Genomic DNA, 12,743 nt, shown 5'->3' on the forward strand with positions numbered 1-12,743 from the left:
AAACTAAACAAACAGACAGAGACACTAGCCTGAGCACTGCAACTAAAACAAACAGACAGAGACACTAGCCTGAGCACTGCAACTAAAAACAAACAAAACAAACAGACAGACACTAGCCTGAGCACTGCAACTAAAAACAAACAAAACAGACAGACAGACTAGCCTGAGCACTGCAACTAAAAACAAACAGACAGACACTAGCCTGAGCACTGCAACTAAAAACAAACAAAACAAACAGACAGACTAGCCTGAGCACTGCAACTAAAACAAACAAAACAAACAGACAGACACTAGCCTGAGCACTGCAACTAAAACAAACAAAACAAACAGACAGACAGACTAGCCTGAGCACTGCAACTAAAACAAACAGACAGACACTAGCCTGAGCACTGCAACTAAAAACAAACAAAACAAACAGACAGACTAGCCCGAGCACTGCAACTAAAAACAAACAAAACAAACAGACAGACAAGCCTGAGCACTGCAACTAAAACAAACAAAACAAACAGACAGACAGACAAGCCTGAGCACCGCAACTAAAAACAAACAAAACAAACAGACAGACAGACAAGCCTGAGCACTGCAACTAAAACAAACAAAACAAACAGACAGACAAGCCTGAGCACTGCAACTAAAACAAACAAAACAAACAGACAGACTAGCCTGAGCACTGCAACTAAAACAAACAAAACAAACAGACAGACTAGCCTGAGCACTGCAACTAAAACAAACAAAACAAACAGACAGACACTAGCCTGAGCACTGCAACTAAAACAAACAGACAGAGACACTAGCCTGAGCACTGCAACTAAAAACAAACAAAACAAACAGACAGACTAGCCTGAGCACTGCAACTAAAAACAAACAAAACAGACAGACAGACAGACAAGCCTGAGCACTGCAACTAAAAACAAACAAAACAAACAGACAGACTAGCCTGAGCACTGCAACTAAAAACAAACAAAACAAACAGACAGACACTAGCCTGAGCACTGCAACTAAAAACAAACAAAACAAACAGACAGACTAGCCTGAGCACTGCAACTAAAACAAACAAAACAAACAGACAGACTAGCCTGAGCACTGCAACTAAAACAAACAAAACAAACAGACAGACACTAGCCTGAGCACTGCAACTAAAACAAACAAAACAAACAGACAGACAGACAGCCTGAGCACTGCAACTAAAACAAACAAAACAAAAAGACAGACTAGCCTGAGCACTGCAACTAAAACAAACAAAACAAACAGACAGACAAGCCTGAGCACTGCAACTAAAACAAACAGACAGACACTAGCCTGAGCACTGCAACTAAAACAAACAAAACAAACAGACAGACACTAGCCTGAGCACTGCAACTAAAAACAAACAAAACAAACAGACAGACACTAGCCTGAGCACTGCAACTAAAACAAACAAACAGACAGATTAGCCTGACCACTGCAACTAAAAACAAACAAAACAAACAGACAGACAAGCCTGACCACTGCAACTAAAAACAAACAAAACAAACAGACAGACAAGCCTGAGCACTGCAATTAAAACAAACAAAACAAACAGACAGACAAGCCTGAGCACTGCAACTAAAACAAACAAAACAAACAGACAGACTAGCCTGAGCACTGCAACTAAAAACAAACAAAACAAACAGACAGACACTAGCCTGAGCACTGCAACTAAAACAAACAAAACAAACAGACAGACTAGCCTGAGCACTGCAACTAAAACAAACAAAACAGACAGACAGACACTAGCCTGAGCACTGCAACTAAAACAAACAAAACAAACAGACAGACTAGCCTGAGCACTGCAACTAAAAACAAACAAAACAAACAGACAGACACTAGCCTGAGCACTGCAACTAAAACAAACAAAACAAACAGACAGACTAGCCTGAGCACTGCAACTAAAACAAACAGACAGACAGACAGACACTAGCCTGAGCACTGCAACTAAAACAAACTAAAATAGACAGAGAGACTTTCTGGTTGACTCGCTCAACAAAGGTGTTTAATCTCAATCTGTCTGGGACAGATCCCTCAGAGCCATCAAAATGTCTCCTCACACACACCCACACACCCTTACATTTCAAAGCAGGTACCTGAGTCACAGTCCAGACTATATTGTTCTCTAGTGATGTGATACACACTGGTTCACTGAGAGTTTGTCTGTCTGCGTCTGGCTTCTCTGTGCTGTAATTACCACTGGCTGCTCAACTCAAGTCATTGTTTGATTTGTCTGACAGAAAGTGGATACTGCTGTCTGAGACATCTCTCTTTCTGTTCCTTCGGTTTGTGTCTCGGTCTGTGTGTGTGTGTGTGTGTGTGTAGTCTTGGCAGATGGGTACAGATGGACAGTGTTGCCTGTCTGCTCTGCCTGGTAGCTCCAGCGTGTACCATCACCATACCTCATTCATCCAGAACCAGGAGGGTTTTGTGTGACGATTCCCCAGTGTATGTGGGCACCGGGTCATCTGCATTTTTGGCTTGTTGACTGCTTCTGTGTCCAAGCAGAGGACATCATGGGTATTGTGCGCGTGTGTGCTGTGCCAGGTCTGGTCGTGGTATTAAGTGTGAGTGCCCCAATAGTGGTCTCCACGCTCCCTCCATGCGCTGAGTGGGTGCGGGGCTTATAGTGTGTGTGTGTGGTTAGTCAGCCCAGAGGAATGTGCTGCGGCTGGTTGCTGGGGCCTTGGGGAGGGTGTGGGCTGCTGTTTGGTTAGCAACTGCTGCTCTGTGTGGAGGCGGCAGGAGTTAGGTTATATTAGTGAGAGAAAGCTCTACTCTGCTTTGACTTGGCCTGACCACTATCTGTGGGGGAGAAGAACAGAGAAAGCTCTACTCTGCTTTGCGTTGGCCTGACCACTATCTGTGAGGGAGAGGGACACCAACTCCTCACACAGACAACAAGCCTGCTTTGTGTCCTATTGGCCACGACTACAACCACGACTACCAGCACCACCATAGTGAACAAAAATATTAAACGCAACAATTTCAACGATTTTACTGAGTTAGAGTTCATATAAGGAAATCAGTCACTTGAAATACATTGATCTGGATGTCACATTTAAAAAATATATTAAAAAAAATAATATTGAACCTAAATTTAAGTAGGCAAGTCAGTTAACCTCCCTGGGCCAGTGGGACGCTTGCGTCCCACCTAGTCAACAGCCAGTGGAATCGCGTGGCGCGAAATACCTCATTAATGCTATAACTTCAATTTCTCAAACATATGACTATTTTACACCATTTTAAAGACAAGAAGCATGTTAATCTAACAACACTGTCCGATTTCAAAAAGGATTTACAGCGAAAGCAAAACATTAGATTATGTCAGGAGAGTACCCTGCCAAAAATAATCACAGCCATTTTCAAAGAAAGCATATATGTCACAAAAACCAAAACCACAGCTAAATGCAGCACTAACCTTTGATGATCTTCATCAGATGACACTCCTAGGACATTATGTTATACAATACATGAATGTTTTGTTCAATCAAGTTTATATTTATATCAAAAACTAGCTTTTTACATTAGCATGTGATGTTCAGAACTAGTGTTTTGGAGGGGGATGTCGCTTCTTGCAATGGGGGGGGGAATGGGGGGGCAGTTCATATTATAAAGTCAAGCTCAATGTGACTTATATGGTGGAATGAAACTCTCACCCATGCTGACAATCCAATGCTTTTTAACTTGTCAGAGGCTGCAGATCCGCAGGAAAACGCCCCCCCCTGGATTCTGCTTCCCCCAGAGCTGAAGATCCCAATCACTGTTTTTCTTTACCTCTACTTTATACCCACATTGCTGTGGTCACTTTCCCTTCACATTTCTCACTGTCAAATCGTGAATTATCATTCTTCAAGTTTTACCAGTGAAATGTCCATGCAGCATCTGCATATTAACCATGTGATCTCAATCACTTTCATGGGAATATTCATTCAGATCAACTTGAGTTTTACAGTGTCTTTTTGAATTAAGTACAGTGAGCAAATTTTGGAGCAGATTGTGTTAAAGAGGCATAGCCCTTGTGACACACTTGAGTTTTGGCAACATCCTGAAATATCATAAGAAATTAGGTGGCGTTTCTTGTCTTACAGTAACTTTATACTATGCAATTACATTTGGCAGGGGCGGCAGGTAGCGTTGGGCCAGTAACCAAAAGGTCACTGGTTTGAATACCGGAGCCAACAAGGTGAAAAACCTGTCGCTGTGCCCTAGAGCAAGGTAATTAATCCTAATTGCTCCAGGAGTGCTGTACAACGGTGACCCAGGCCGTGACCCCATTCCCTGTGGGTGTGTCTCAGGGGGAGTTGGGATATGCAAGAAACACATTTGCAAAACACACGTGTGTAACAGGACAAATATAAGCACCCCACAAATAATACATTTTTATTCATTTCTGTTATGAAGAATACTATCACTATGTGATCTTGCAGACTTTGATCTCACATCATTAAAGGAGCACCATTCACCAGAGTAGCCTGTTCTCTACGAGTAAAGACGGTGTTAAGTAGAGTACTGCACATGAGCAGAAGCTTCGGGACCTTCAGTGTTCAGGAAGAGGAGTCCCGAAAAGTCAAGATCCGCAGCAACAGTTTCAACTATAGTAGTACGTGTTAGAAGACTGACGTTAGCTACCTAGACTATGTTTTTCCATGTTAGTTAGCGATGCCTTGGAAAAGCGATGCCTCGGAACAAGCTAGGCCTTTTTGAAACAAGCTAGGCCTTTTTGAAACAAGCTAGGCCTTTTTGAAACAAGCTAGGCCTTTTTGAAACAAGCTAGGCCTTTTTGAAACAAGCTAGGCCTTTTTGAAACAAGCTAGGCCTTTTTGAAACAAGCTAGGCCTTTTTGAAACAAGCTAGGCCTTTTTGAAACGTCTCCATCTCCTGGCTACATTTACCCACCAGATTCAGCAGCTTGAAAACCACATTAGATTTTTAGAATATATATATATTTTTTTAGATGAACATAATTCATGATGGTTTATATTTTAGCTTTGTTGGTTTTTGGAGTCAAAGTTAATATCATGACATACTTTATCTAATAGACACCAGCACCCACGCTTCTATTGATGTACAACAGCACTGTAGACCACTTGTGGTGAGAAAACAAAAAGATTAAACAGATTGGTTATCAGCTCAAGTTCCTCCCTCTGTTCTTCCTGCTCCCATCTCTCTCCCTCCCCACTTCCTCTCCCTTAGTGTTGTCACAATACCAGAATTTTGACTTCGATACCGATACCAGGTTAAGTAACAATACTCAATACTCTTTACCAAAACAATACTACAGTAAATAAATAAGGCATATTAGCCAAAGTCACAGAATGGCCCTTAATCCAGACACAAACTCAGGGACTGTCTTTCTCATGCTCAAACATGCTGCAGTGTGAGTCGGTGGCACCAGACTGCAGCCCTGCAGCCAGAGGGACGTGTGTGGACAAGACAGGCCCAGAACCATTACATTTACATTTACATTTAAGTCATTTAGCAGACGCTCTTATCCAGAGCGACTTACAAGTGAGAGAGAGATGAGTGAGAGAGAGAATTCTGTGCCGTCTGTTGCAGTTCTGCTCTCTCAGCTCTGCTCCACAGTAAAGGCCTACAGTTTGGGACGGGTCAAGAGGGAAGACCAGTTAAAATACAGTCAACTCATGAAACTAATTGACAATTGCTCCTAATTTTCAAATAGGATTGTCAATTCCATTCTATTTTATTCATTTTAATGTATTGAATTGACAGCCGCTGAGAAGGAATTGACTCGAAGTGACTTCCTCCTAATCATTAAAACTGTTGATTTTATTTATTTAACTCGGCAAGTCAGTTAAGAACAAATTATTATTTACAATGACGACCTAGCAGGGAACAGTGGGTTAACTGCCTTATTCAGGGGCAGAACGACAGATTTTTACCTTGTCAGCTCGGGGATTCGATCTAGCAAGCTTTCGGTTACTGGCCCAACGCTCTAACCACTAGGCTACCTGCTGGTTACTGGCCCAACGCTCTAACCACTAGGCTACCTGCTGGTTACTGGCCCAACGCTCTAACCACTAGGCTACCTGCTGGTTACTGGCCCAACGCTCTAACCACTAGGCTACCTGCTGGTTACTGGCCCAACGCTCTAACCACAAGGCTACCTGCTGGTTACTGGCCCAATGCTCTAACCACTAGGCTACCTGCTGGTTACTGGCCCAACGCTCTAACCACTAGGCTACCTGCTGGTTACTGGCCCAACGCTCTAACCACTAGGCTACCTGCTGGTTACTGGCCCAACGCTCTAACCACTAGGCTACCTGCTGGTTACTGACCCAACGCTCTAACCACTAGGCTACCTGCTGGTTACTGGCCCAACGCTCTAACCACTAGGCTACCTGCTGGTTACTGGCCCAACGCTCTAACCACTAGGCTACCTGCTGGTTACTGGCCCAACGCTCTAACCACTAGGCTACCTGCTGGTTACTGGCCCAACGCTCTAACCACTAGGCTACCTGCTGGTTACTGGCCCAACGCTCTAACCACTAGGCTACCTGCTGGTTACTGGCCCAATGCGCTTACCACTAGGCTACCTGCTGGTTACTGGCCCAATGCTCTAACCATTAGGCTACCTGCTGGTTACTGGCCCAATGCTCTAACCACTAGACTACCTGCTGGTTACTGGCCCAATGCTCTAACCACTAGACTACCTGCTGGTTACTGGCCCAATGCTCTAACCACTAGGTTACCTGCTGGTTACTGGCCCAATGCTCTAACCATTAGGCTACCTGCCGCCTCGAAATTGTTGATGCAAAAATCTAACATAATAAAAACATCCCCATCAAAATCCAGCAGTTTAAACTAGGGATGTCTGTTTGTTTTCAATGGGCTGCGTCTCAATACACTGCATCCCCCACGTCGGCCTTCCGCATCTGTGGTGGAAAGTGTCAGAGCTACAGTGCCGTTTGTCAGACCAGGGGACATCCCTAAAAATTGGACTTCTCACGAAAACGTCTGTAGCGAGCGTAAAGTTTGACCTAATAACTGATATGACCACTATGGTGAGCCTCTCACCAACACCATGGTGTTCTCCGTTTTGCTCTAAGACCCCCACAAGCTACGGACTAGTCTGAAGTCGGTACTGCCGATGTGCCAACTTCTGTCTGTAGCGTCCAGATCGTTTGAGATACAAACTAATATGACCCCACTATGGAAAGGGGAGACTCTCATGAAAACAATAGTGTTGTCCATTTTGCTTTAGGAAGGCCACACGTGTCACGGGACTCATCTAGCCTACAGTTCACTAAACCACATTTAAAGGACAGGGAGAGAACATTCGTCTTCTCCCCACTCAAACAGCGCAGGCTCGTTCACTTAACAGCCGCCTCCACCGGCTCTGAGAAAGTCACTCTTAAATGACTTGACAGATGTGAGAATGTTTGTTTTAGGCGGAAGTGGGCCTCTAAGCAGGCCTCTCATACCAAAGTTCCTGCCAGTGCCATCAGCATTGCTCAGGCGAGAGAGAGTGTGAGAGAGAGTGTGAGTGAGAGACATCACAAAGCCATAAGTACATACTGCAGAATGACTAAGATATGAATTTGGCCCAGAGCCCTAGTTACTCAGAGCTACACATTATTTAAAAAGCAAAAATGACTGTCAAAACCACAAAAGTGTAGAGAGGCTAAAAAGCATGCCGAGCAATAGCTTTGCACCACAAAATAAGATAAACTCTGGGTAGAAAACTGCCATTTGTTGCGCAACATTTTGGAAAAGAAAAATCTAACAAGAAATAAGAGTACTGGTTTCCAAACAAACAAATCATGAATTCGATGTTTTGTATTCAGACAATCAGGAGGGAAAAAAGAATGATGAGGTCTAAAACTGCTCCATGACCCACTAGGCCAGCTATAGGCTAGAATTCTCTCTGATTACACGGATTCTTAGAGGAGATTGCTGCTGTTAAACCCATTTGAAACATTATCTAACAACTCAGGGCCTCTAAATCCACACCGAGCACTGAGGCTTTGGTGTTTAACGCAGCTCCTGTTTCAATATGAAATGATTGTGCTTCATTCAGATCAGGTCAGTTGCTCAACTTCCTCAGGTTTAGGATTTGGGGTCTAGATCTGGCAGGTCAGTTGCTCAACCTCCTCAGGTTTAGGATTTGGGGTCTAGATCTGGCAGGTCGGTTGCTCAACTTCCTCAGGTTTAGGATTTGGGGTCTAGATTTGGCAGGTCGGTTGCTCAACTTCCTCAGGTTTAGGATTTGGGGTCTAGATTTGGCAGGTCGGTTGCTCAACTTCCTCAGGTTTAGGATTTGGGGTCTAGATCAGTGAGTACCTTGATCTGATGTGTTACTGGGGAATCCCATGTTGACTTCCCTCAATGGACCTTTCCATGGATTTCATCTCAGAAGGATCCAAAACATCATGAATATATTTATTTTGGGCCAATCTGGCATGAACTGCCCTACTCTAAAAACAGAAAGCCTAAGTGGGTAATAACCATTGTTCATAGTAAATGATTCAAAGTAGGCCTATTTACAATATGACAAGATTTTACAGACATTTTTTTATTCTCATTTGTCAACTAGGGTGTCCTCACAAACACCTGTCCTATAGGCTAAACATGTTACCGTTGCATACAAGTCCACCAGCATCAGCTCTATCAAGCCAGCTGTGACTCAGTGAAACCCGGCACAGTACAGAGAGTGTGGTGAGTTACCGTAGCTTAGCTAGCTCATCAGCTGTGACTCAGTGAAACCCGGAGCACAGTACACAGAGTGTGGTGAGTTACCGTAGCTTAGCTAGCTCATCAGCTGTGACTCAGTGAAACCCGGCACAGTACACAGAGTGTGGTGAGTTACCGTAGCTTAGCTAGCTCATCAGCTGTGACTCAGTGAAACCCGGCACAGTACACAGAGTGTGGTGAGTTACCGTAGCTTAGCTAGCTCATCAGCTGTGACTCAGTGAAACCCGGCACAGTACAGAGAGTGTGGTGAGTTACCGTAGCTTAGCTAGCTCATCAGCTGTGACTCAGTGAAACCCGGCACAGTACACAGAGTGTGGTGAGTTACCGTAGCTTAGCTAGCTCATCAGCTGTGACTCAGTGAAACCCGGCACAGTACACAGAGTGTGGTGAGTTACCGTAGCTTAGCTAGCTCATCAGCTGTGACTCAGTGAAACCCGGCACAGTACAGAGAGTGTGGTGAGTTACCGTAGCTTAGCTAGCTCATCAGCTGTGACTCAGTGAAACCCGGAGCACAGTACAGAGAGTGTGGTGAGTTACCGTAGCTTAGCTAGCTCATCAGCTGTGACTCAGTGAAACCCGGCACAGTACAGAGAGCGTGGTGAGTTACCGTAGCTTAGCTAGCTCATCAGCTGTGACTCAGTGAAACCCGGCACAGTACAGAGAGTGTGGTGAGTTACCGTAGCTTAGCTAGCTCATCAGCTGTGACTCAGTGAAACCTGGAGCACAGTACAGAGAGTGTGGCGAGTTACCGTAGCTTAGCTAGCTCATCAGCTGTGACTCAGTGAAACCCGGCACAGTACAGAGAGTGTGGTGAGTTACCGTAGCTTAGCTAGCTCATCAGCTGTGACTCAGTGAAACCCGGCACAGTACAGAGAGTGTGGTGAGTTACCGTAGCTTAGCTAGCTCATCAGCTGTGACTCAGTGAAACCCGGCACAGTACAGAGAGTGTGGTGAGTTACCGTAGCTTAGCTAGCTCATCAGCTGTGACTCAGTGAAACCTGGAGCACAGTACAGAGAGTGTGGTGAGTTACCGTAGCTTAGCTAGCTCATCAGCTGTGACTCAGTGAAACCCGGACACAGTACAGAGAGTGTGGTGAGTTACCGTAGCTTAGCTAGCTCATCAGCTGTGACTCAGTGAAACCCGGAGCACAGTACAGAGAGTGTGGTGAGTTACCGTAGCTTAGCTAGCTCATCAGCTGTGACTCAGTGAAACCCGGAGCACAGTACAGAGAGTGTGGTGAGTTACCGTAGCTTAGCTAGCTCATCAGCTGTGACTCAGTGAAACCCGGCACAGTACACAGAGTGTGGTGAGTTACCGTAGCTTAGCTAGCTCATCAGCTGTGACTCAGTGAAACCCGGCACAGTACAGAGAGTGTGGTGAGTTACCGTAGCTTAGCTAGCTCATCAGCTGTGACTCAGTGAAACCCGGAGCACAGTACAGAGAGTGTGGTGAGTTACCGTAGCTTAGCTAGCTCATCAGCTGTGACTCAGTGAAACCCGGCACAGTACAGAGAGTGTGGTGAGTTACCGTAGCTTAGCTAGCTCATCAGCTGTGACTCAGTGAAACCCGGCACAGTACAGAGAGTGTGGTGAGTTACCGTAGCTTAGCTAGCTCATCAGCTGTGACTCAGTGAAACCCGGCACAGTACAGAGAGTGTGGTGAGTTACCGTAGCTTAGCTAGCTCATCAGCTGTGACTCAGTGAAACCCGGAGCACAGTACAGAGAGTGTGGTGAGTTACCGTAGCTTAGCTAGCTCATCAGCTGTGACTCAGTGAAACCCGGCACAGTACAGAGAGTGTGGTGAGTTACCGTAGCTTAGCTAGCTCATCAGCTGTGACTCAGTGAAACCCGGAGCACAGTACAGAGAGTGTGGTGAGTTACCGTAGCTTAGCTAGCTCATCAGCTGTGACTCAGTGAAACCCGGCACAGTACAGAGAGTGTGGTGAGTTACCGTAGCTTAGCTAGCTCATCAGCTGTGACTCAGTGAAACCCGGCACAGTACAGAGAGTGTGGTGAGTTACCGTAGCTTAGCTAGCTCATCAGCTGTGACTCAGTGAAACCCGGAGCACAGTACAGAGAGTGTGGTGAGTTACCGTAGCTTAGCTAGCTCATCAGCTGTGACTCAGTGAAACCCGGAGCACAGTACAGAGAGTGTGGTGAGTTACCGTAGCTTAGCTAGCTCATCAGCTGTGACTCAGTGAAACCCGGAGCACAGTACAGAGAGTGTGGCGAGTTACCGTAGCTTAGCTAGCTCATCAGCTGTGACTCAGTGAAACCCGGCACAGTACACAGAGTGTGGTGAGTTACCGTAGCTTAGCTAGCTCATCAGCTGTGACTCAGTGAAACCCGGCACAGTACAGAGAGTGTGGTGAGTTACCGTAGCTTAGCTAGCTCATCAGCTGTGACTCAGTGAAACCCGGAGCACAGTACAGAGAGTGTGGTGAGTTACCGTAGCTTAGCTAGCTCATCAGCTGTGACTCAGTGAAACCCGGAGCACAGTACACAGAGTGTGGTGAGTTACCGTAGCTTAGCTAGCTCATCAGCTGTGACTCAGTGAAACCCGGAGCACAGTACAGAGAGTGTGGTGAGTTACCGTAGCTTAGCTAGCTCATCAGCTGTGACTCAGTGAAACCCGGCACAGTACACAGAGTGTGGTGAGTTACCGTAGCTTAGCTAGCTCATCAGCTGTGACTCAGTGAAACCCGGGCACAGTACACAGAGTGTGGTGAGTTACCGTAGCTTAGCTAGCTCATCAGCTGTGACTCAGTGAAACCCGGGCACAGTACAGAGAGTGTGGTGAGTTACCGTAGCTTAGCTAGCTCATCAGCTGTGACTCAGTGAAACCCGGCACAGTACAGAGAGTGTGGTGAGTTACCGTAGCTTAGCTAGCTCATCAGCTGTGACTCAGTGAAACCCGGAGCACAGTACACAGAGTGTGGTGAGTTACCGTAGCTTAGCTAGCTCATCAGCTGTGACTCAGTGAAACCCGGCACAGTACAGAGAGTGTGGTGAGTTACCGTAGCTTAGCTAGCTCATCAGCTGTGACTCAGTGAAACCCGGCACAGTACAGAGAGCGTGGTGAGTTAGCGTAGCTTAGCTAGCTCATCAGCTGTGACTCAGTGAAACCTGGAGCACAGTACAGAGAGCGTGGTGAGTTAGCGTAGCTTAGCTAGCTCATCAGCTGTGAGGATAGTGATGAGGCGCTGGGGAATGCATGTGTCAGCCAGGAGAGCTCCCCCATGACCACCTCGACAGGCCTGAGCAAGCAGCTGCTGTCAGCCCCACCACAGGGGAATAAATAGGAACAGACCTCCCGGGCAATGTGGGCCGTTATTCAGGGGCAGGAAGTCCCCCTAAGCACTGCTCTAGGATCAGCTTTCCCCATTCCAGTCCCAGCATTGACTATATGACACTGGTCTGTGACAAGGGCTTTTGCACTACAGCCAGGGTATTAGGGAGATATTACCATGTTATACTTCTGGACGGATATCTTCAGCGCTACAAGCCTGGCTAAGAGGATATTCAATTGACTGAAGAATGCACAACACTTGTGATGGTGAAACAAGAATGTGGGAGTGGCTGATTAGCTAAATATATCCAACTTTAGCCCACACCACCGCAGCTTGCTAACCCACAGTCCATGTCAGACAAAATTGGAGATGGGATTTTGAAGGCCGATTCATTGATAAAGATGTGAGATGTTATTTTGTTGTAGACACAAGAAGAAAAACGTGTGTATTAACTGCTGAAATTCAAGGGACAACATCACTGACATTGACTAAAGTTTCAGGCAATCACAGGTCTGCTTTGTGGTGAGGTTCTGAAATAACAACAGCGACAGCAGTAGGGACACAGAAGTTACCCAAACTTAAGCATTACATACTAGTGTGGCTGCAAATAAACCAAACAGGACATGAAAGCTCTCTGAAAAATAAACATGGATGAGTTTACAAACACATTGACTGAGCTGACAAGGAGGTGGAAGTAGATGCTAGCTTCTCAGCATTACAGTGACATGACA

At 45.8% G+C, this 12,743-nt stretch overlaps 1 protein-coding gene across 1 annotated transcript in view; it reads right to left on the bottom strand.

The window, feature by feature from the left end:
- LOC106595007 (mothers against decapentaplegic homolog 3) overlaps positions 1-12,743 on the bottom strand; it is a 66,621-nt gene that overhangs the window by 52,495 nt on the left and 1,383 nt on the right. The window lies entirely within an intron of this gene.

Source organism: Salmo salar, chromosome ssa26 (genome assembly GCF_905237065.1).
Source record: "Salmo salar chromosome ssa26, Ssal_v3.1, whole genome shotgun sequence".
NCBI lineage: Eukaryota > Metazoa > Chordata > Actinopteri > Salmoniformes > Salmonidae > Salmo > Salmo salar.